General features: G+C 38.3%; 1 pseudogene; it reads left to right on the forward strand.

Moving 5' to 3' along the window:
* Positions 1-1,104: 1,104 nt before the first annotated feature.
* Positions 1,105-26,642, forward strand: part of LOC113898899 — a 149,449-nt pseudogene continuing 123,911 nt past the window's right edge.

Here is a 26,642-nt window from a genome sequence, read left to right on the forward strand (position 1 = left end):
CTAGCGTTAGAACCCAGAAGTCTGGCTGCAGGGTCTGAACTCTTGATCAGCCCACACAATATGCTGTCTTTTGATAGGGAATAGATTTTGTTAACTTTTCTTTTCGTGTTTTCAAGAGGAGTTTGTGATCAAAAGACATAAATAACTCCTGGAGTAGACGAGACATCTAGACCACAGACAGGCTGCGTTCATTAGACGTGCTATTGCTTCCAGTGCGGGAGGTTGCCATGGCTAAGGAAAATCAGGTGTAGTCACCTGTGGCTTACATAGATGTTGTGCATTTTTAAGGTTTGCTGATGATTGTCCCCACAGTTTGTTCAATCTGGCCACCTAGGATGTCATATTTCATATTGCCTACAATAAAATGGATAAAAAATGATAAAAATAAATCAAGATTTTGACAAAGCAGGTAAAATGAGTTGATCAAAATCTGGGAAAAAAGTGTTAAAATTTTAAATAGAGTCCATAGAATAAGCAAAGTACATTTACTCAAGTTGAGCTTAGGAATCCTGATGATCAAAGAAAAATTCAAAACATGATCAGTTACATGATTCACAATGTTCCTAAGAAAACCTATCACTTCCTCAGAGGGAATAATAGATTACTTTGTTGGAAGTCAGTAATAAATGTTCATAAAAATCTATATTGAATACTTTTTTCAGTATTTTTATCTCTTTAATAAATGTAACAACTGCGGTAGTAGACTGACTTATGTTTCCTCAAATTTCACAGGTTAAATTTCTAGCTCCCAGTATCTGAGAATGTGACTATACTTGGATTTAGGGCCTTCAAAGCAGTAATTAAGTTAAATAGGTTAAATATGGGTGGAAAGTGAAACTGTGGCATTCAGTTGTGTCCAGCTCTTTGTGATCTCATGGACTGTAGCCTGCAAGGCTCATAATCTGTGGAATTCTCTGGGCAAGAACAGTGGAGTGGATTGCCATTTCCTTCTCCAAGGGATCTTCCTGACCCAGGGATTGAACCTGGGTCTCCTGCATTGCAGGCAGATTCTTTACCATCGGAGCCACCAGGGAAGCCCTAACCAATATAATTGGTCTCCTTATAAGGGCCACCATTTGGGTGGGCTCTAATCCAGTGTAACTGATGTCCTTACAAGAAGAGGAATTTGGGGCACAGACATTCCATGCACAGAGGCGCAATCATGTAAGGACACAGTGGGAAGCTGGTCACCTACAAGCCGAGGTGAGAAGTCGCAGAAGAAACTAATCTTGCAGACACTTTGATCTTGGACTTCTAGCTTCCAGAACTGTGAAAAAATAGATTTCTGTTTCTTAAGCCACACAGTCTGTGGTATTTTGTAATGGCAGCCCTAGCTGACTCATATAAGCAGTTCCTCAAAATACTTTATAGTAATTGGTATTATAGCGTTGTTCTGGTTCTTGAAGTATTCTTTTCATGCCAGTTGAGAAAACAGTGCAAGTTAGTCGAGGACCTCCCAAGAATGTAGTTCAAGCACAGTGCTGCCTCTGGGACATCTTTATTTGGAAATGAAACCTGGACTATTCAGAGTAATGGATGAACTCTACGTGAGTTTGTGGGTTTCTGCTTTTGATCAATCATGTTGCTGGAGAGAGCACTTAAACTTCATAAGGCATGAAATAAGATGGTGTTTCTGTATTGCTAGTTAAGGGTTAAAAATAGATTACTGGGGAAAAGAAAAATGGAAGGGTTTCACCAGGGGTTTGGTCCCTCAAGCTCATGATCACTTTGGCTCTAAACCAGGGAAAAACCTCCTCACGAGCAAGAATTTTTGTTAGAAAGAGTGCGACTCAAATCTGACACATGACAAAGTTAATGAATGACAAAATGTTAAAGTTGCACACCACAGGTTTGTGCAGAATGTTTTCAAGGAAAGAGTGACCGGAATCACTATGACCAAAGAAAATCTCATTAATATAGGCATATAAATGCAAATTTAAAAAACAATTAAATTTAGTGGTGATTAAATGTACAAAATGATTCCCTATGAAAGTCTCATGGTAATTTATGAATAATATTATGAATAATTGTACTTTTTTATACCTCTGTTGTAACATATGTCACCAGGTTTATAATTAGCTTTTGAATTGGTTGTGTCCTCAGTACTCAGTTATATCTTTGAGAACATGAATCTCATTTAATTTTATTTTCTATCAGTGATGCTCAGTACATGTTTATTGAATGATTGAGTGAATTAAAAATGAATTAAATGAAAAATGAACACATGATCAGCTAAAGTGTGTACACCAATTAGATTCTTAAACTTTTCATATATTATATATTTTAGTAATAATTAACAAATTATTTCAGTACACCTTTTTCTATAATGTGAAATTTGATTTTGGAAGATGATCTAAAGATGAGAAAATGCTCTCAGTATTGTTAAGTACAGAATACAAAACTATACATAGATGATAAAACACACACACACACAGAAATAAAAGTAAGTAAACCAAAATATTAGCTGTGATTATTACCTGGCTTAAGAAATTTATTCCGGAATCCTCCTTCACAGGTTTATTGAAAAAAATATTGTATACAATTCACCATTTTTAATGTATAGTTCTAGGAGTTTTGATGAAGGCAGAGAGTTCTATGAATTTTTTTTCTGGACATGTGCCCACAACAATCAAGTAAAAAACACTTCCATGATCCTGAAAAGCTTCTAAATGTTCCATTACAGTCATTCCTCCCAGTTCCCAATACATAACCCATGGCATCCACTGATTTCTTTTGGTTTTGCCTTACTCTGAAATATCATATTCTGAAATCATAAAATATGTAGTTTATGAATTTGGCTTCTTTCAGTTAGCATAATGCTTTTGATATACATCTATATTGTTACATGTACCAGTCTTCATTTTTTTCCAGTTCTATAGTATATGGAAAATCTCCTGCTCTATTCCTAATCCCTTTGTTGAGTACTCATTAGAGGTTTGTGGATAGGAGTCAGAGAGTGGATGCAAACTCCTCTCATATCTGAGCTCCCGTGGGTTCTATATTTTTACATAATTTGGCTTTTATAAGCCTGTTAACATTTTAAATGATTCTTTGTGTGATCTACTTCTGTGATGCCTTGTGTCTTGTACTCCTGCACTCTGCCACAAGTGAGCCAGTGCTCACATCCTGCTGTTCTTTCCTGAGGTATCAAGCCACTTAGTTTCTCTGGTCTTCAGTTCTCTGAAGGGTTGAAAAAAGGACTCTCTGTTAGATTTTAAGTACCAAGAAGGAAAGGCTAGAATCTTGGAGCATGTGAAATGCTTACTTTTTGTTACATAAACCAGTGAGCAAGTAGATAAATGAATGACTTTTGCTTGAGCAATTCCATGTAAATTTCATTACTTCTTTACTGACTATTAGCTAGCTTTTGGGAAAACTATTAGAAACTTCTCTGAGCATTTATGCTCCAATAGATTGGTTTCTGGACCCATAGACATACTGGAGAGAGGCTTCATCCAGCCCCTACTGAGGAAATTATAATCTGAGTACAGTATACCAAGGTAACTGGTAGAAACAATGAAAAATTCAATCAACAGGTTAATTTGAATAATTGATGTCAGATAGCCAGTTGGTTTGATTTTTACCCCTCACTGAATTGACTTATAATTGACAGTTTGTTTTCTGACTGTGTAGCTGTCTTTATGCCTATTGACACATAAGATTCTCATTCACAGTAAGCAAAGATCTCCCCTGAGAACCAGATTTTGACTACTCTATTACTCTGATTATAGTTTCTACATTTTTTTTAATATGGCACAATTTAATGATTTGTTCTTGTTGGTATATACTAAAATTTTATCAGTTTAAATACACATTTAATGTAGAACACTTTGTTTCTAACTTTCAACACATATATATGGTTTTTAACTTAATTCTAAATATTGGAAAAATGTATAAATAGATAATAAGTTGCAAAGAATTAATTCTTTTAGTTTCTTGTAAAACTGTATGCAACAAGCTACTCATGTCTATGAAATTACATTGTGTGATACAATTATTTTGATTATATTTTCATGCTTTTTGGTCCTTCATCTTTTTTCATTTTTTGTTATAATATCTGAGAATAATTTCAGAAACATATTATGACTCTTACTACACAAGAAGTTTTTGTAACGATAGATGAATAGACCAAGATCATTTTATTCATCCTCTGATGATACTTTTGAGTAGTATTTAGTTCTACTGATTTATAAGTTTGTGGTTCTTTCCTGAGGTATCAAGCCACTTAGTTTCTATAAATAGAAATCACCTATTTTAAAATTCTTTAAAATAACTTGTTTTAAAATTCTGTGAATTGACATGTTTATGGATCTAGTTTGGCCTTGGAGTACAGAATGAAGCAGAGCAAAGGCTAATCGAGTTTTGCCAAGACAATTCACTGGTCATAGCAAACACCCTCTTCCAACAACACAAGAGATGACTCTACACATAGACATCACCAGATGGCCAACATGGAAATCAGATTGATTATATTCTTTGCAGCCAAAGATGGAGAAGCTCTATGCAGTCAGCAAAAACAGGACTGGGAGCTGACTGTGGCTCAGATCATGAACTCCTTATTGCCAAATTTCACTTTAAATTGAAGAAAGTAGGGAAAACCACTAAACCATTCAGATATGACCTAAATCAAATCCCTTATGATTATACAGTGGAAGTGACAAATAGATTTAAGGGACTAGATCTGATAGACAGAGTTCCTGATGAACTATGGACAGAGGTTTATGACATTGTACAGGAGACAGGGATCAAGATCATCCCCAGGAAAAAGAAATGCAAAAAGGCAAAATGGCTGTCTGAGGAGGCCTTACAAATAGCTGTGAAAAGAAAAGAAGTGAAAAACAAAGGAGAAAAGGAAAGATATAAACCTCTGAATGCAGAGATCCAAAAATAGCGAGGATAGATAGGAAAGCCTTCCTCAGTGATCAATGTAAAGAAATAGAGGAAAACGATAGAATGGGAAAGTCTAGAGATCTCTTCAAGAATATTAGAGATACCAAGGGAACATTTCATACAAAGTTGGGCTCAATAAAGGACAGAAATGGTATGGACCTAACAGAAGCAGAAGATATTAAGAAGAGGTGGCAAGAATACACAGAAGAACTGTACAAAAAAGATCTTCATGACCCAATTAATCATGATGGTGTGATCACTCATTTAGAGCCAGACATCCTGGAATGTGAAGTCAAGTGGGCCTTAGGAAGCATCACTACAAACAAACATAAAAACAAGGAGGTGATAGAATTCCAGTGGAGCTATTTCAAATCCTCAAAGATTATGCTGTGTAAGTGCTGCACTCAATATGCCAGCAAATTTGGAAAACTCAGCAGTGGCCACAGGACTGGAAAAAGGTCAGTTTTCATTCCAATCCCAAAGAAAGGCAATGCCAAAGAATGCTCAAACTACCGCACAATTGCACTCATCTCACACGGTAGTAAAGTAATGCTCAAAATTCTCCAAGGCAGGCTTCAGCAATACGTGAACCACAAACTTCCAGATGTCCAAGCTGGTTTTAGAAAAGGCAGAAACCAGAGATCAAATTGCCAACATCCGCTGGATCATCAAAAAAGCAAGAGTTCCAGAAAGACATCTATTTCTGCTTTATTGACTATGCCAAAGCCTTTGACTGTGTGGATCACAAGAAACTGTGGAAAATTCTGAAAGAGATGGAAATACAAGACCACCTGACCTGCCTCTTGAGAAACCTGTATGCAGCTCAGGAAGCAACAGTTAAAACTGGACATGGGACAACAGACTGGTTCCAGATAGGAAAAGGAGTACATCAAGGCTGTATATTGTCACCCTGATTATTTAACGTATATGCAGAGTACATCATGAGAAACTCTGGACTGGAAGAAACACAAGCTGGAATCAAGATTGTCAGGAGAAATATCAATAACCTCAGATATGCAGATGACACCACCCTTATGGCAGAAAGTGAAGAGGAACTAAAGACCCTCTTGATGAAAGTGAAAGAGGAGAGTGAAAAAGTTGGCTTAAAGCTCAACATTCAGAAAATGAAGATTGTAGCATTTGGTCCCATCACTTCATGGGTAATAGATGGGGAAACAGTGGAAACAGTGTCAGACTTTAATTTTGGGGGGGCTCCAAAACCACTGCAGATGGTGATTGCAGCCATGAAATTAAAAAACACTTACTCCTTGGAAGGAAAGTTATGACTAACCTATACAGCATATTATAAAGCAGAGACATTATTTTGTCAACAAAAGTCCATCTAGTCAAGGCTATGGTTTCTCCAGTAGTCATGCATGGATGTGAGAGTTGGACTATAAAAAAAAGTCCAGTGCCAAAGAATTGATGCCTTTGAACTGTGATCTTCAAGACTCTTGAGAGTCCCTTGGACTGCAAGGAGATCCAACCAGTCCATCCTAAAGGAGATCAGTCCTGGGTGTTCATTGGAAGGACTGGTGCGGAAGCTCAAACTCCAGTACTTTGGCCACCTGATGCGAAGAGCTGACTCATTTGAAAAGTCCCTGATACTGTGAAAGATTGAGGGTAGGAGGAGAATGGGTTGACAGAGGATGAGATGGTTGGATGGCATCACCGACTCAATGGACATGAGTTTCGGTAGGCTCCGGGAGTTGGTGTTAGAATGGGAGGCCTGGTGTGCTTTAGCTCATGGGGTCACAAAGAGTTGGACATGACTGAGTGACTGAACTGAACTGAACTGATAGATCTAGTTAAGGCAGGTACTATACATGAAGGCAGTCTGCTAGATGTGGCAAACAAGAGAATTCTTGCCTTTTTAAATAAAGCTACTATACTTCTGCAGGAATGCAGGTTGTAAAGACCTTCAGGCTTTCTGTTCCTGTTTTTTTTTTTTTACTTTCAGTTTAAAAGTGGTTCTTAATTTAAAAAAAAAAATCCTTATACCTTATCATAAAATAGATCAATATGCAAATCCTGACTTTGCTACTTGCTTAAAGAATTGATCTCAAAGGCCATCAGAGCCTAAACATTCAATAAATAATAGCTGTGAACAGTTAAATGAGCACACTAGTCATTAATGGTAAAACCAGAGGAGCTTATAAGTTGAATTGAGCTCCAGCTTTTGCATTGCTCAAGTTCTTAAAATGTCTAACTGTATACTCTGACCTGAATGTGGGCATAGATGTGTTTACACATACATTAGCAAATAAATTAAGGAAAGAGTTAGTAGAATTCATGGCTAGATTAAGATGGAATATCTAGGGGCAAAAGCAGAAAGAAAATGCATAAAGAATATTTTCTGCTAATTCTGTAAACCTCCTACCTCAGACATGAAGTGCCCTGTTCTACTACCCCGTGGAAATGCATTTGCTATTTGTTCATGTTAAGTTCCCTCAAGGGTCTTTCTGAGACTAATCTGATGAGTGAAGGTCCTAATGGCATGTAATCGCTTACTGTCTTGTCTTTTCCAGGTACCTTTTGCATTTAGCAGAGGCCTCCTGTGCTTTAGCCCAGTGGAGTGTGTAATAAGATTAGAATGACCAGACACAGGGCTTTGCACCCGACAGGACACAACAGTCAATGTTTATGGATAACTTGAGAATTTCAGGCCTGGCAAGGCCAGGACTCAAACGTTTTTGAGATAAAAGACATTTTGGTACCCTTCAAATCTAGTTATGGGTAGGGTTTTACTAGTTAGAACTCTATTTTAGATTGTATGTATTATATCAAAAGTAATTGATAATTTGACATATTTGAAAATATGTTTAACCAGTTGTGTTGTAATAACATAGGCAGATCATGAGAAGACCCCCCCCCCCATAAAAAAAGAAAAATAAAGAAGGGTTAATGACAGAATCCCTCTTTCATGTGCTTCATTTTATGCTAGTACATTGTGTTTTCTCTGACCATTCAGTATAATCTTATATGAAGATATTAGCTTTAACAAGCAATATTTTGGTATTATTTTCAATTGTATATCTTCTCTCTCCTATAGAGTCTCCCAAGATTTTTCAAAGTTTTTGGAGATGCCATGTATGCCCACAAATTAGCCCTATATGGCATACATATTTCTCTTCTCTTTTGCTCCAGCTCTTTCTCTGCTGTGGGGGCCTAAGACAGCTGTGAAGCTGGGTCTCCTGCTGGTCAGCATCCCACCGGGAACCATTTCCTCTGTTGTGCACTAAACAGCTTAATTGGGTACCATGGTCACCTTTAAGCCCTATCAATGCCTCAGCTGGGCACAGTATCTGACAGGCACTGCTCATACCTTTGTTCATGAATTGGGACTTTGGAAGTTCTGCAGTGTTAACATGCTCTTTGGAGTCCTTGGAACCTCAGGAATGGTTTACGTTCTCAGCAGGGACAGGTAGATAAATTTTGCTAATTTTTTGCTGTCTTACACTTTAATGTTTCATAGAGGTTTTGATTAAATACTTCTCTCAATTTTAATTTTAGACCCTCTTAAGCATAGATTGCAGAATAAAGTCAAGTGATGTGATACATTATATCTTGTTTAGAATAAAAAAATCCTTTTAACAACAAAGGGTTTATTTTGACTGCCTTATGTACCTGATTTCCCTTCCTTTAGAATATACTCTCTCTCTGGAGACCACATGTCATAAACAGCCCCTGCCACCACCTCCACCCTCAGCAGCTACTCTGTTGACTATCAGACACAACCACATCTCTGCTGGGCAGAACTTGCCATCCAGCTGGGTTGATGCACAGCTTCAAATGTGTTTCCTTGGGACCAGAATTATGTCTCTGTACTTAGATTTTCTAATTTGTCCATGGTTAAACATAGAGAATTTGTGAGAGTGTGGCTTTAAAAGAGAGACTTCTTTCCCCCATAATATCAAGATCAATAGACATATTTTCTTATTCTTTGCTGCAAATTTTCAGGTAGACTGATGACCAGTAAAATAAAATCATCTTCCTAAAATGTATGCAGCCCAAGACTGGGTGTAGAACTTCAATAGGGAAGATAAAAGACCCAAAGGAGTAATTTTTATTTCTTCCATCCATGAATCAAAATAACATCTGAAAGCCATGTACAATCTTATGTTCTAACTGGTGAAACAAAGCAAGACAGGACAAATCTTACTACTGTTTGTGTGATAAAGTATTGATTGCCTATATAACAGCCATTTTATCTTCATCCATGTATCAGAAACTTCATCTTTTTCAGTGGTAATAAGATAAGCCCCAAAGAATAAATTGCTCTCAGGTAATCATGCCTACTCCATCCCCTTTTGGCAATGATTGGCCTAAGGATAGGCATGTGACTCAGTCTGACAAAGGATGTAAAAGGGTCTTCTAGGAAGTTTCTTTCCTTCCTAACTGAAACAGGGAAAGCATATGAAGAAAGCCCACTCTCACGGTTCTGACAACATTCATGTTTACTGTACTTAGAAGTGGACATTTTAGAGTCAAGTGTTTGGGATTATGTGGGATAGGTCTAGAGCAGCAGTGGTAATCAAACCCATGCTCACATTTCTGAAGCTGCTGAATAAACTCTTGAACTACCCGCTCCTCTAATTTCATTCTCAACCAGCAGAAGATTTCCTTACAGATTAAGTCATGGGTTGGCAAAAACAACCTGCAGGTCAAATCCAGTCTACCACCTATTTTTATAAATAAAGTTTTACTGGGACATGGTTACCACATTGTCTAGGGCTCCTTCTACTGCAGCAGCAGAGTTGGGTGGTTGTTGAAGAGACTACATGGATTGCAAAGTTTAATATATTAACTATCAGCTCCATTACATAAAAAAGTATGCCAATCCCTTCATAAAGCCAGCATTAGTATAATTTTCTATTGTTGTTATATCAATGGATCTAAAATAATAAAATTCCAACTTTAAACATTTACATTTGTTGGATGAACCACCACATTAAGCCTAGACAAATTATTTTCTAAATGAAAAGCAGATTATACAAAGGAAAGATAAAGTATTTTTGAGCTTTTGTCTATGTTTTATTTAATTCATCCCCACCCCAGCCAGAATTTTGCACTAAGATGAAATCATCATTTTAATTGTAGACTAGTAGGATTTATTATGGAGAAGGCAATGGCATCCCACTCCAGTACTTTGCCTGGAAAATCCCATGGATGGAAGAGCCTGGTGGGCTGCAGTCCATGGGGTCACTAAGAGTCGGACATGACTGAGAGACTTCACTTTCAGTTTTCACTTTCATACATTGGAGAGAGAAATGGCAACCCACTCCAGTGTTCTTGCCTGGAAAATCCCAGGGACGGGGGAGCCTGGTGGCTGCCGTCTATGGGGTCACACAGAGTCGGACATGACTGAAGTGACTTAGCAGCAGGATTTAAAATGCAGTACTTGGATGCAGTCTCAAAAATGACAGAATGATCTGTTTGTTTCCGAGGCAAACCATTCAATATCACAATAATCCAAGCCTATGCCCCAAACAGTAATGCTGAAGAAGCTGAATTGAACAGTTCTATGAAGACTTACATGATCTTTTATAACTAAGACCACAAAAAAGATGTCCTTTTCATTATAGGGGACTGGAATGCAAAAGTAGGAAGTCAAGAAACACTTGGGGTAACAGGGAAATTTGGCATTGGAATACGTAATGAAGCAGGGCAAAGGCTAATAGAGTTTTGCCAAGAGAATGCACTGGTCATAGCAAACACCCTCTTCCAACAACACAAGAGAAGACTCTACACATGGACATCACCAGATGGTCAACAGTGAAATCAGATTGATTATATTCTTTGCAGCCAAAGATGGAGAAGCTCTATACAGTCAGCAAAAACAAGACTGGGAGCTGACTGTGGCTCAGATCATGAACTCCTTATTGAAGAAAGTAAATTGAAGAAATTGAAGAAAGTAGGGAAAACCACTAGACCATCAGGTATGACCTAAATCAAATCCCTTATGATTATACAGTGGAAGTGAAAATAGATTTAAGGGACTAGATGTGATAGCAGAGTGCCTGATGAGCTATGGATGGAGGTTCATGACATTGTACAGGAGACAGGGATCAAGACCATCCCCATGGAAAAGAACTGCAAAAAAGCAAAATGGCTGTCTGGGGAGGCCTTACAAATAGCTGTGAAAAGAAGAGAAGTGAAAAGCAAAGGAAAAAAGGAAAGATATAAGCATCTGAATGCAGATTTCCAAAAATTAGCAAGAAGAGATAAGAAAGCCTTCCTCAGCAATCAATGCAAAGAAATAGAGGAAAACAACAGAATGGGAAAGACTAGAGATCTTGTCAAGAAAATTAGAAATACCAAGGGAACATTTCATGCAAAGATGGGCTCGATAAAGGACAAAAATGGTATGGACCTAAGAGAAACAGAAGATATTAAGAAGAGATGGCAAGAATACACAGAAGAACTGTACAAAAAAGATCTACATGACCCAGATAATCATGATGGTGTGATCACTCACCTAGAGCTAGATATCCTGGAACGTGAAGTCAAGTGGGCCTTAGAAAGCATGACTATGAACAAAGCTAGGGGAAGTGATGGAATTCCAGTTGAGTTATTTCAAATCCTGAAAGATGATGCTGTGAAAGTGCTGCATTCAATATGCCAGCAAATTTGGAAAACTCAGCAGTGGCCAGCAGACTGGAAAAGGTCAGTTTTCATTCCAATCCCAAAGAAAGGCAATGCCAAAGAATGCTCAAACTACCGCACAATTGCACTCATCTCACACACTAGTAAAGTAATGCTCAAAATTCTCCAAGCCAGGCTTCAGCAATGTGTGAACCGTGAACTTCCGGATGTTCAAGCTGGTTTTAGAAGGAGCAGAGGAACCAGAGATCAAATTGCCGACATCCACTGGATCATCAAAAAAGCAGGAAAGTTCCAGAAAAACATCTATCTCTGTCTTATTGACTATGCCAAAACCTTTGACTGTGTGGATCACAGTAAACTGTGGAAAATTCTGAAAGAGATGGGAATACAAGACCACCTGACCTGCCTCTTGAGAAATCTATATGCAGGTCAGGAAGCAACAGTTAGAACTGGACATGGAACAGCAGACTGGTTCCAAATAGGAAAAGGAGTACGTCAAGGCTGTATATTGTCACCCTGCTTATTTAACTTATATGCAGAGTACATCATGAGAAACGCTGGGCTGGAAGAAGCACTAGCTGGAATCAAGATTGCCAGGAGAAATATCAATAACCTCAGATATGCAGATGACACCACCCTTATGGCAGAAAGAGAAGAGGAACTAAAAAGCCTCTTGATGAAAGTAAAAAAAGAGAGTGGAAAAAGTTGGCTTAAAGCTCAACATTCAGAAAACGAAGATCATGGCATCCGGTCCCATCACTTCATGGGAAATAGATGGGGAAACAGTGAAAACAGTGTCAGACTTTATTTTTTGGGGGTTCCAAAATCACTGCAGATGGTGACTGCAGCCATGAAATTAAAAAAGCTTACTCCTTGGAAGGAAAGTTATGACCAACTTAGATAGCATATTCAAAAGCAGAGACATTACTTTGCCAACAAAGGTCTGTCTAGGCTATGGTTTTTCCTGTGGTCATGTATGGATGTGAGAGTTGGACTGTGAAGAAGGCTGAGCGCCGAAGAATTGATGCTTTTGAACTGTGGTGTTGGAGAAGACTCTTGGGAGTCCCTTGGACTGCAAGGAGGTCCAACCAGTCCATCCTAAAGAAGATCAGTCCTGGGTGTTTATTGGAATGACTGATGATGAAGCTGAAACGCCAATACTTTGGCCACCTCATGCGAAGAGTTGACTCATTGGAAAAGACTCTTATTCTGGGAGGGATTGAGTTCAGGAGGAAAAGGGGACGGCAGAGGATGAAATGGCTGGATGGCATGATGGCATCACCAACTCGATGGACGTGAGTTTGAGTGAACTCCGGGAGTTGGTGATGGACAGGGAGGCCTGGTGTGCTGCGATTCATGGGGTCGCATAGAATTGGACATGACTGATCGACTGAACTGAACTGAGGATTTAAAATAACTTGACACATTAAAAAGATCATACACCATGATCAAGTGGGCTTTATCCCAGGGATGCAAGGATTCTTCAATATCCGCAAATCAATCAATGTAATACACCACATTAACAAATTGAAAAATAAAAACCATATGATTATCTCAATAGATGCAGAGAAAGCCTTTGACAAAATTCAACATCCATTTATGATAAAAACTCTCCAGAAAGCAGGAATAGAAGGAACATACCTCAACATAATAAAAGCTATATATGACAAACCCACTGCAAACATTATCCTCAATGGTGAAAAATTGAAAGCATTTCCTCTCAAGTCAGGAACAAGACAAGGGTGCCCACTTTCACCATTACTATTCAACATAGTTTTGGAAGTTTTGGCCACAGCAATCAGAGCAGAAAAAGAAATAAAAGGAATCCAAATTGGAAAAGAAGAAGTAAAACTCTCACTATTTGCAGATGACATGATCCTCTACATAGAAAACCCTAAAGAGTCCACCAGAAAATTACTAGAACTAATCAATGACTACAGTAAAGTTGCAGGATATAAAATCAACACACAGAAATCCCTTGCATTCCTATACACTAATAATGAGAAAACAGAAAGAGAAATTAAGGAAACAATTCCATTCACCATTGCAACAGAAAGAATAAAATACTTAGGAATATATCTACCTAAAGAAACTAAAGACCTATATATAGAAAACTATAAAACACTGGTGAAAGAAATCAAAGAGGACACTAATAGATGGAGAAATATACCATGTTCATGGATTGGAAGAATCAATATAGTGAAAATGAGTATACTACCCAAAGCAATTTATAGATTCAACGCAATCCCTATCAAGCTACCAACAGTATTCTTCACAGAGCTAGAACAAATAATTTCACAATTTGTATGGAAATACAAAAAACCTCGAATAGCCAAAGCGATCTTGAGAAAGAAGAATGGAACTGGAGGAATCAACCTACCTGACTTCAGGCTCTACTACAAAGCCACAGTTATCAAGACAGTATGGTACTGGCACAAAGACAGAAATATTGATCAATGGAATAAAATAGAAAGCCCAGAGATAAATCCACGCACATATGGACACCTTATCTTCGACAAAGGAGGCAAGAATATACAATGGATTAAAGACAATCTCTTTAACAAGTGGTGCTGGGAAAACTGGTCAGCCACTTGTAAAAGAATGAAACTGGACCACTTTCTAACACCATACACAAAAATAAACTCAAAATGGATTAAAGATCTAAACGTAAGACCAGAAACTATAAAACTCCTAGAGGAGAACATAGGCAAAACACTCTCCGACATACATCACAGCAGGATCCTCTATGACCCACCTCCCAGAATATTGGAAATAAAAGCAAAAATAAACAAATGGGACCTAATTAACCTTAAAAGCTTCTGCACATCAAAGGAAACTATTAGCAAGGTGAAAAGACAGCCTTCAGAATGGGAGAAAATAATAGCAAATGAAGCAACCGACAAACAACTAATCTCAAAAATATACAAGCAACTCCTACAGCTCAACTCCAGAAAAATAAACGACCCAATCAAAAAATGGGCCAAAGAACTAAATAGACATTTCTCCAAAAAAGACATACAGATGGCTAACAAACACATGAAAAGATGCTCAACATCACTCATTATCAGAGAAATGCAAATCAAAACCACTATGAGGTACCATTTCACACCAGTCAGAATGGCTGCGATCCAAAAGTCTACAAATAATAAATGCTGGAGAGGGTGTGGAGAAAAGGGAACCCTCTTACACTGTTGGTGGGAATGCAAACTAGTACAGCCACTATGGAGAACAGTGTGGAGATTCCTTAAAAAACTGGAAATAGAACTGCCTTATGACCCAGCAATCCCACTGCTGGGCATACACACTGAGGAAACCAGAAGGGAAAGAGACACGTGTACCCCAATGTTCATCGCAGCACTGTTTATAATAGCCAAGACATGGAAGCAACCTAGATGTCCATCAGCAGATGAATGGATAAGAAAGCTGTGGTACATATACACAATGGAGTATTACTCAGCCATTAAAAAGAGTACATTTGAATCAGTTCTAATGAGGTGGATGAAACTGGAGCCTATTATACAGAGTGAAGTAAGCCAGAAGGAAAAACATAAATATAGTATTCTAACGCATATATATGGAATTTAGAAAGATGGTAACAATAACCCTGTGTACGAGACAGCAAAAGAGACACTGATGTATAGAACAGTCTTATGGACTCTGTGGGAGAGGGAGAGGGTGGGAAGATTTGGGAGAATGACATTGTAACATGTAAAATATCATGTAAGAAACGAGTTGCCAGTCCAGGTTCGATGCACGATACTGGATGCTTGGGGCTAGTGCACTGGGACGACCCAGAGGGAGGGTATGGGGAGGGAGGAGGGAGGAGGGGTCAGGATGGGGAACACATGTATACCTGTGGTGGATTCATTTTGATATTTGGCAAAACTAATACAATTATGTAAAGTTTAAAAATAAAATAAAATTAAAAAAAAAAAGAAAAAAAAAATAAAATAAAATAACTTGACTTTTCCTTTCCATATGAGATGTTTAATGGAAACACTTTAAGGACCCAGCTACTGAGTGAAACACTATTGTTACAGCTATTTCAAGATGACATTTATGCAGACTATGTAAAACGTTCACAGTCATTAAATAGCATCCTGTGGCCACTCATTTATCCTCCCTCATTCATGTAACAAAGGAAATAATCAAGATCAAGTCTTTTTAGCAGACTTCCCTGAAGCTCAAATAAGCCAGATTGGTGCAAATTCTCTTTTTAAAGTACTTAATGCCAATTTCTCTCTATATGAACTGAAGAATTGTAAAGGGAATGAGTTTGCAATGTTCCTTGAGGTGCTAAGACTTAACATCCCCCTCTTTTTTCCCTAATATATACAGGACAGAAATATATGTTTAAGATGAACAATATTAATGTGTTAGTAAAACTGCTGAGGGCTTCCCAGGTGGCTCGGTGGTAAATAATCCACCTGCAACATAGGAGATTTGGGTTCGATCCCTGGGTCAGAAAGATCCCCTGGAGAAGGGAATGTCCACCTGCTCTGGTATTCTTACCTGGGAAATCCCATGGAGAGAGAGGCCTGGCAGGCCACAGTCCATGGGATCACAAAAAGAGTCAGACACGACTTAGTGACTGAGCATGCATGAGCACACATGCATTCTACTGAATGAGGACTTAACTTATCCTTTCCTCTCTTATAAAATTGTGAAAGGGTGCGCTCTTGTTAGAACCATGGGACACCTCCTTCATACACAGCTTTCTTCTGTTAATCTCACTTCTACTCTTCATGATTAAACTGTATTGAAAGACTTCTTCCATGATTCAAGAAGATTGTTTTTTAATATTTATTTTAATATGAAAGAAGGATATGCTCATTCATCATCAGAAATGTTGTTAAAGCCACACTTCTTATCAACCATTGATGATGAATGGGAAGATCTTTCCTTAGTACAGGAGAAAATATTGCACACATCTTCTTGAGTCTAACCACAAATCTCTCTTAATAAAATTCAGCTCATCTGTTTGCAGAATATGTCTTCAGTCATAAAAGGTATAGTGACAGCAGAAGACGTTTCGGAGAAGATCTTTTATCTAATTTTTTTTTATTGTGATTGAGCTTATAAGTAGATAACAGGCACAACTGAAACCACATTAGTTTTTAACAGAGAAAAATTTAGGCCGAAAATATTTGTTTTGAGTGGACAGCTTGTCATCTTGTCATATAATCTCTGATATTTATTAGCTATCAGTTGAGTGTATAAATAGTTCTAGATATTGGGAGAAGTTGCAACAGAAAAGAAGCCAGCAAACAACGTTCTTTTAGGAGCTAGAGTACACATATATTAAATAAAAGATAATGCTGTGTTTGCTGAAGTTACTACGCTATGCAGCCCTTCATATTTTTACCAAGTACTTGCTATTCATGGGGTCCTAATAGTCCCAGAGCTACAGCTATGCACAGAGCAGTGCTCCTGTTGTCATGGAACTAATATTTAACTTGTCCCAGGGGTCTTCCATGTGTCCCTTGAGAATCTAGCCAGCATATTTTCTAGCATCTAAAAATTCTTTGTAGGCTGGCAAAAAAAACATGCTCTTTAAAAATTTAATGTGCTGTTTCTTTATCTTCAGGAAAAAATGATGAGGAACAAATTTGAATCAGATATTGCAGTCCAAATATTTTCACTAGCTGCTGGATCACCCTAAAATAAGGCTCTAGAACACCGATCTTGAACCTTGGAAGTATTAGAACTTAAAGAATCAATTTTGTGTCAGAATCTTTGAACATATCAGGAGGTCAGTCCTGCATCGTTCATTCCTCTGATCTTCCATTGCTGTCACTTTATAGGTCAGATGTATGGCTGGCAGACAGGCATTGCAGAGTTAATACACGATGCAGATAGAGAGTGTCAATTCAGAACTGTGTGTCGATTCAGTGGTCTCTCCAGAATTCAGGGTCATAGACAAAAAAGCTCAGTCTTATATTTTCTGCCAGCCAAGCAAACATGCTTGAAAGTATGGAAGATATGATACTCGAATATTGTTGTACTTGCTGAGGAAATTCAGGCAGGTCTAAATGCCTTCAGAGTCAGCCCATGAGATCTTTTGAGATACCTAGAGTCAGCGTGAACTCTTCCTCTTAAATGTTAGCCCTGTCCTGCCTGTATCTTCACTTCCTACAGTGCCATTCAGTTGGTTGTAGATGTTGCCTAGAATCTCCATAGATGCAGCATTTTGTCTTAAAATCTGCTCTGGTAACATGGAAATAATATAGGTTTAAAATAAAGATTGTAATGAAAATTTTAGAGTCATAACAGTATGATTGAATACACTATCAAATTCCTTCCCATGAGATAATCTCTGTAATGGAAAGGGAGGAAAAAACCCCAAAGGATGTATTGAATACAAATAATGGAATGAATAATTATAAAAAGGCATGAAGTTAACTCTTCATTGTTAGAACTTGCTTTTAAAACTTTTAGAATATTTAGCAGAGACTTTTATTTTTATGTGAATAGGCTATATATGGCTTGTGTTGCTGAGTAATAAATGAAAGTCTTTCTGGACTCATGTTAGCACATGAAAATGTGCAAAAGTATTATTAATCAGAATGTAATGTTTAGTCATGGTTTACTACTTAAAATTTAAATACAGTAGTTAAATAATCCAGCCTTCCCTGGTGGCTCAGTTGTAAAGAATCTGCCTGTCAATACAGGAGATGTGGGTTCAATCCCTGGGTAGGGAAGATGCCCTAGAGAAGAAAATGGCAACCCATGCCAGTATTCCTACCTGGGTAATCCTGGGGAGAGAGGACCCTGGCAGGTTAAAGTCCACAGGGTCACAAGAGAGTCAGACACAACTTAGCAACTAACACAAGTTAAATAATCCCGCTAAAAATATTGGTCTGTAAATCGGTCTAGTTAACTCAATGTTTCTCAATCCTAGCACTTTTGATATGTTGGGCCACATATTAGTAATTTTTGCTGTGTGAGGGACTATCCTGTGTATTGCAAGAGGTTTAGCAGTATCCCTGGTCTCTACCACCTGGATGCCAGTAGAACTGCCCTGGGGGTGACAACTCCAAGTGTCCGCAGATGTTGTCACATATCTTCAGGGGGGAAATATTACCCTGGGTTGAAAACCACTGAGTTAATTAAACCTTTTTAATCCTTTATTAGTATTCACATGTTACTGTAGCAAGCATACAAGAGAGGTGGAATTGTGAATGGAGTGTAATGATTAATCAACTGTTCATATTTGTAAAAAATAACTGCTACCTGAGGTATGTTAGTAATTTCAAGAATGAGAGTACAACAAACTCTAACCTAACATTAAACCTAACAAGAACATAATTAAAACTAATTTCTGTTATTGGAGAGCCACTTTAGGTTTGTAGACTTTGGACACACTATTAGTAATATGATCACCATTCTGTAGATACACAGGGATGTATTAAATATAATTGTAAAATTATGTGCCCTGAAATAAAGGTAGTAATTTCCTTTTCTTCTGCACTGGTTAGAAGACATATAGACTGTTGTGCAGGGGTCTGGCAGATCAATCAAATGTAGTGCACTTTGGAAGGAATAGAGAGATGTCAGGGAAGGGGCTCTAAGTTAAAGAAAAAATTTAAAATATATCTAAGACATCATACTACAGAGGGAGATGGCCCATGGGATAGTTATTTAGATAAAAATAGATGGAAAAATAGAATATAATAATTTCTGTTAATAATCTGAAACTTTCATGTGGATGAATGAGTTATCTACACTAATTTTTTCTCCAGAAAGTAGATGTTTTGATAGGTGGTATTTCTATGATGGAGGACAATGTATCCCATTTAACCTAAGTCTTTATCTGTAGGTCTCAGTTTCAATGTCATTTTTAAAAAATGTTTTCCTTTGGCTTCCCTATGTAAATTAAATGTTCCATTATTACCTCTCATGGCTCCATATCTTTTACATCATAGGGCTGATCATAATGTGGAATTGAATATTTATTTAGTTGATTTTTTGACACTTGTTGAATCACTTGAATGCGAGTCCTAAGAAGGCAGAGGCCCTGTGTCATTTGTGTGCCTCTGCAAAATCAGCAAGTTAGCTTAGGATCGGAGAAGGCAATGGCACCCCACTCCAGTACTCTTGCCCGGAAAATCCATGGACAAAGGAGCCTGGTAGGCTGCAGTCCATGGGGTCGCTAAGAGTCGGACACGACTGAGCGACTTCACTTTCACTTTTCACTTTCATGCATTGGAGAAGGAAATGGCAACCCACTCCAGTGTTCTTTCCTGGAGAACCCCAGGGATGGGGAAGCCTGGTGGGCTGCCGTCTATGGGGTCGCACAGAGTTGGACACGACTGAAGCGACTTAGCAGCAGCAGCAGCAGCAGCTTAGGATCTGGCACTTAGTGTGGGTTTGCTAAATATGTGTTCAGTTAATAAATGAGTAACATAAGCAATGTGTTTAAAGTAAGTTCTTCATAAAATAACATGCTTCGTATAAGGGCACTTCCATAGTCATTATGACCTTTTTCATTAAACTGCCGAGGTAAAATGAAACCAGCTGATACTGGCTCATGACTGCTAACTATATAAATCTTTTTCAAACTTCAAATCAAGTTTTGTCGGGAAGGTAGCTTGAAAATGGTTATGTTGGGAGTATTTATATTACAGAAATAAGCAAAGACTATAAATCAGGGATTTTTTTTTTTCTGGGGTGGGGAAGTGAAAAGTGCTCAAGTGTTAGTTGTCTAGGCGTGTCTGACTCTTTGTGACCCCATGGACTGTAGCCTGCCAGGCTCCTCTAGTCCCTGGAATTCTCCAGGCAAGAATACTGGAGTGGGTTGCCATTCCCTTCTCCAGGGGATCTTCCTGACCAAGGGATTGAACTCAGGTCTCCTGCATTGCAGGAAGATTCTTTACCATCTGAGCCACCAGGGATGGGGCAGGGGGTGGCTGGCTTGTTATTGAAGTTATCAACACATCACTGATATTGAGGATATTGTTGTGCCAGCAAGAAAGTTAGGAAAGGGGCTTCCAGTTGTTCTAAGTACTTTGAGTCTCTGCTTCTCCTAAAGTAGCAGTGCTGGAATTCAGCGTTGGAAAATGGAGGGTAAAGTTGTTTTGGAACCATTCTCCTGCTGAATAAAAATCACAGGGGTGACATGGACTTCAAGACTTTTCCAGTCCTTCAGGGATACCCTTCAGCTTTACTGAACATGGGTAGGTGTTGGGGGCCAGAGTGAGGTACTCCGCCCATGGCAAAGGTCATGAGGAAGGAGGCTCGACATACGCAAAGGCGGGATCGAGCCTCAGGAGTCCCCCTGGAACTCCTCGAGCATCTACCCCCATAACCAGAGCCTGCCTACTTTACTACTTTGTGCTCACCTACACCTCTGACTTTACGGGGGGCTGTCCCCCACCACCTCTTTTGGAGAAGAAGTTAACTTAGAGCTCCAGTTTATAATAATTCCTGGGCGTGATAAGAGTGTTTTAACCTACAAACTCCTCTGAAGGTTCTCTAGCCTGCCTGACAGGCTCGTCCGGCCACATGTGATTGCTCACAGCCTCCCAACCGTGAGAGGCACAAGATGCTTTAAACCCTCTAAAAACGGGTTCTTTAGAGAAGTTAGAAAACTATTAGTATAAGTATAACGGGCTGATTAGAAATTGTATTGGTGAAGGGTTTTTCATTTGTTGAGCCAATGTTTGTTGCTAAGTCTCCACATCCCCTGCCCTTACACACATTAATGAATATATAGAAGAAATAAGTATTAACCTTTGATATTAATCACGTTAGACCTTAGGCTAAGTAAATTCTTTCCTTAACTAAAACCCACTACACCCTCACCCTGTAGGAATGTAACTTTACTTGGGTGGCGTCTGTTTTGAGAATAATCAGCCCTGGAGAAATAAGTGTCCTGATTGACTGACCGCTGTCACAAGGAGAGGGTCGTAAATTGTCAGCAGGCCCCCCTGGCCAGAAGATGATGTAACACCCCTAAGACCTCTGTATACATTTGTATGAAGCACCTGACTTTGATAAAAGTCAGGACTGCTGACCCCACGTGACTTTTGCATAACATCTCAGTGTATAAAAGTAGACCATGGAAAATAAAGAATTGGGATCAGTTTCTCGAAATACTGGTCTCCCCATGTCGCTCTCTCTCTCACTCTGGTTGAGTCTCCATCTGGAGCGCGGAACCCACCATGCTTACTAATTATGCCTGGGCTTCTAAGATCCGACCGGGGAGGCCTCAGTGTCTCCTCTCCTTCGGGAGAATGGAAGGACGCCTGCGGCCTACGTAAGTGGTGCAAACTTCTTGTCTTGAAGTTTTATTGGTCTCCCGCGTAAACCAAGCTACTCAGCCTCTTTTCTCCACTGAATTTTCCTACTGAGCTATCCTTATTCTATTACTCTTTATATCTTTAATTAATACCTAATTGAAGCTATCGTATCCTGATCCTCGCCTATGCCGTCTCTCCTTCGAATACCCTGGATCAGCCGGGGCTGGACCCCGGCAGGTAGGGAAATGGCTCACTGGAATGATGAGGAAATGATGGTGGGGGCTGAATTCCTTTGCCAACCTAAGAAAGATCTATATTCACTTGTAAAACATCTCAAACAGACCCTTTTCTACACGACAGGCTTCTCTCTTGAATTTGAAGTGCCAAGATCAGCATGGGCACGATATATTTCAGTTTTATTTGCTTTTCTTGTAATGGGCTGATCCCATAACCCCAAACCAGAAATGACAGCGAAATATTTGGAACTTTGAGTATAGATATTTTATATTGTCAAGTAAGTCTGGATTCTTATACTTTTAAAATCACTTGTGGGAAAAATAATATGGTAAATTAAAAGCAAAACTTATTGGCATTTTGATTAAATGTAAATAAGCTGTATATTCCAATTAAAAGACAGACTTAAACTCCAAAGAACTTCAAACCATAAGGTGCAAATAAAAGATATACTGTAATCAGAAGGATACAGAAAGTTCCAAAGTAAAAAGATGCAAGAGAAAGTTTCTGTAACTACACTAATATCAAATAAAAAAATCTTAAGTTAAAAATAACATTAATAGAAGGGCACGTTGCATAATGATAAAATGTTTAATTGACCAGGAAGATATTATCATTCTAAATTCATGTGAACCTGAAAAAACATAGGCAAACATAAGGCAAAATTGACAGACAAATGCACAATTATCGTGGGAGACCAACTAAAAACAGAAAAGAATTACAAAAGGGAACCAAGACAAAAGTTGATTCTTCAGAAAGATAGATTAAAATTGATAAACCCTGAAGATATTGTTCATAAAAAAATGAGGGAAGATACAAATAACTTAAATGGGTAATTAAAATAGTAGAGATCTTACAGATACTACGGAGAGATTACTTCCAAACTTAATTTATGAGGGAAGATGTAACAACAGAACTGACAGTGCATTTGTAGGAGGAGAATCAAATATCAGTATCTTCCATGAATTATAAAAATTCTATACAAAATATAAGCAAACCAAATAGAGCAATATATAAAAGGGAAAATACAGCAGAGTTTTGTCTATTTTAGTAATGCAAGGTTAGGATAACATTGAGAAATCAATCAATGTAAGTGACCATATTAATAAAATAATGGAAAGAAAAATAATCACGGTAGAGTCAATTTTAATAGCCAAACACTAGCCAACAAAAGTCCGTCTAGTCAAGGCTATGGTTTTTCCAGTAGTCATGTATGGATGTGAGAGTTGGACTGTGAAGAAGGCTGAGCGCCGAAGAATTGCTTTTGAACTGTGGTGTTGGAGAAGACTCTTGAGAGTCCCTTGGACTGCAAGGAGATCCAACCAGTCCATTATAAAGGAGATCAGTCCTGGGTGTTCACTGGAGGGACTGATGCTGAAGCTGAAACTCCAATACTTTGGCCACCTCATGCGAAGAGTTAACTCATTGGAAAGGACCCTGATGCTGGGAGGGATTGGGAGCAGGAGGAGAAGGGGATGACAGAGGATGAGATGGCTGGATGGCATCACCAACTGGATGGACGTGAGTTTGAGTGAACTCTGGGGGTTGGTGATGGACAGGGAGGCCTGGTGTGCTGCAATTCATGGGGTCACAAAGAGTCAGACACGACTGAGTGACTGAACTGAACTGAGGAATAAAGTAGATATTCACCAAGAATAAAATGTATATATAGACAGTACTATAGTCATACAATGTAACATTATACTGTAAGAAAATTAATGATTTGCTGCAACAAAAAGTGTCACAGGAGATAATATCCAAAATATAATATCAAGCAAAGAAATCAGATACTTCTAGATGATTCCATTTATATAAAGTCCCCAAACATATATTACTAATCTATGACTTTCAAAATGTTATTGGCAGTTATGGGTCATTTATGGTGTTGTAATGTTCCATTTTTTTCATAGGATGTGGTTACAAAGGTGTGTCATTTTGTGATAATTTATTGAGTTCTACATTACAATTTGTGTATTTTCATCTATAAATGTTACTGTACAGAAAAATATAACTTTTTAAAATGGCGGCCCATTGTTGTTCAGTCACTCAGTCATGTCTGACTCTTTGCGATCCCGTGGACTGCAGCACACCAGGCTTCTCTGTCCTTCACCATCTCCCAGAGCCTGCTCAAACTCATGTTCTGTGATGAGTCTGTGATGGCATCCAACTCTCTAGTCCTCTGTCAGCCCCTTTTCCTCCTGTCTTCTATTCTTTCCCATTATCAGGGTCCTTTCCAATGAGCTGGCTCTTCCCATTAAGTGGCCAAAGTATTGGATCTTCAGCTTCAGCATCATTCCTTCAGTGAATATTCAGTGTTGATTTCCTTTAGGAATAACTGGTTTGATCTTGCAGTCCAAGGGACTCTCAAGAGTCTTCTCCAACACCACAGTTCTTGCCAGTCCAGGTTCGATGCACGATACTGGATGCTTGGGGCTAGTGCACTGGGACGACCCAGAGGGATGGTATGGGGAGGGAGGAGGGAGGAGGGTTCAGGATGGGGAACACATGTATACCTGTGGCGGATTCATTTTGATATTTGGCAAAACTAATACAATTATGTAAAGTTTAAAAATAAAATAAAATTTAAATAAAAAAAAAATAAAGCATCAATTCTTCAGCGCTCAGCCTTCTTCATAGTCCAACTCTCACATCCATATATGGCTATTGGAAAAACTAGCTTTGACTATATGGAACTTTGTTGGCAAAGCAGTATCTCTGCTTTTTAATACACTGTCCATATTTGTCATAGCTTTTCTTCCAAAGAGCAAACGTCTTTTAATTTCATGGCTGCAGCCACCATCCACCATGATTTTGGAGCCCAAGAAAAAAAAGTCTGTCACTGTTTCCATTGTTTCCCCATCTATTTGCCATGAAGTGATGGGACTGGATGCTATGATTTTAGTTTTTTGAATGCTGAATTTTAAGCGAGCTTTTTCACTTTCCTCTTTCACCTTTATCAAGAGGCTGTTTAGTTCCTCTTCACTTTCTGCCATAAAGGTGGCACCATCTGCATATCTGAAGTTATTGATATTTCTCCTGCCAATCCTGATTCCAGCTTGTGCTTCATCCAGCCAGCATTTCACATGATGTACTCTGCATATAAGTTAAATAAGCAGGGTGACAACATACAGCCTTGATGTACTTCTTTCCCAATTTTGAACCAGTCTCTTCCCTGTCCGGTTCTAACTGTTGCTTCCTGACCTGCACACAGGTTTCTCAGGAGGCAGGTAAGACATTCTGGTATTCCCATCTCTCAAAGAATTTTTCACAGTTAGTTGTGATCACACAATCAAAGGCTTAGTGTAGTCAATGAAGCGTAAGTAGATGTTTTTTCTTGAATTTTCTTGCTTTTTCGATGATCCAACAGGTGTTTGCATTTTGATCTTATAGACTGTTTTAATTTTTCCTATTTTGATAATACAGTGTTTTGACAGTTAAAGGTTTTTCATTAATTCAACTTTTGTTATTGACTTTGTCTTATCAAATCTATGGACCTATTTAAACTGGTTAATGAAGGTAGGTATGGCTTAAAATAATGTTATCTTTCCTAATTTTTTTTTAAATCATGAGAGATTTATTTACACAGAAGAATGCAAATAGATATAAAACTTTAGGTGAAATAAATAATTTCCTAGGAAAATATAATTTACCAAAATTTACCCCAATAGACATAGAAATTGAAAGCTATTTTTCTAACTGATTAAACATTTTATAAACAAATATCATGGCAATTAGAGGGATATATAAGGTAGATCAGTATTCCTAGTGATGTGAAATTATTCAGTATTTTCAATGAATAATATAGTAGAAACCACTTTTAGGGACAGAGGATTTGTTATTAAAAGGTGCTTATCCTGATAGAAATTTCAAGTTATTTAGGATAATTCTAGAGCAATATTTACATAACTGTGTATTTGTGAATTCAGTGTTGATTTCTGAGCCAGGAGATTACTAATTGAGTCTCAGGAGGTGTCCCAGTTTCTGAGATGTGAGTACTGATCAGCAAAATCAGGTTGTGTAAATTTGTGCGGTTACCACTGGTAATACTCCAGCTGCCATTAAAAAAAAAAGTTCTTGTAATACCAGCACATATAGACATCTTTATTCAAAGAACTGTGTGCTAGAAGGTACTTTCTTTTAAAGTTTTCTGCTCTGTGATTTCATTCTAGTTTTTATATTGTCAGGGGTGAGAACTCAATACGATGACAGTTAAAAACAGCAGCAATAAGATGGAGAAGTCAAGTGTTTGTTCTTTTAAGTAATATGAAATATATCATTCCTCTTCCATAAAAAGGACTTCCTTTTAGTAAAATGTACTCTAATCTTATTTTAACAGAGAATCGTTAAGTGCTGCTTTGGAATTTAAAACTTCTTTACTGATTGTACCAAAGGCAGTTGCGGAGGGCTGCTCAGCAGATTGAGTTCACACTTCCACACACAAAATCGTAATCAAGACATCCCTCCAAAGAAATTTCATTGACACAGCAGCCACAGACTCTCCTTGCTTACGAAAGGGAAGTCCTTTTAGGTCACAAGCAGAAGATAGGTGTTTATTATTTTGGGCTTTCAGGTAATCGTCCCACTGCCTGAAAATCCCATTAAAGAGTACAGTAGTCATTTCAGCTTCATGACTGAGGCAATGGTGCAGCTGTCTTTGAGAAAGCCTGTTTT

The sequence above is a fragment of the Bos indicus x Bos taurus genome, chromosome 9, assembly GCF_003369695.1.
Source record: "Bos indicus x Bos taurus breed Angus x Brahman F1 hybrid chromosome 9, Bos_hybrid_MaternalHap_v2.0, whole genome shotgun sequence".
In the NCBI taxonomy this organism is placed as follows: Eukaryota; Metazoa; Chordata; class Mammalia; order Artiodactyla; family Bovidae; genus Bos; species Bos indicus x Bos taurus.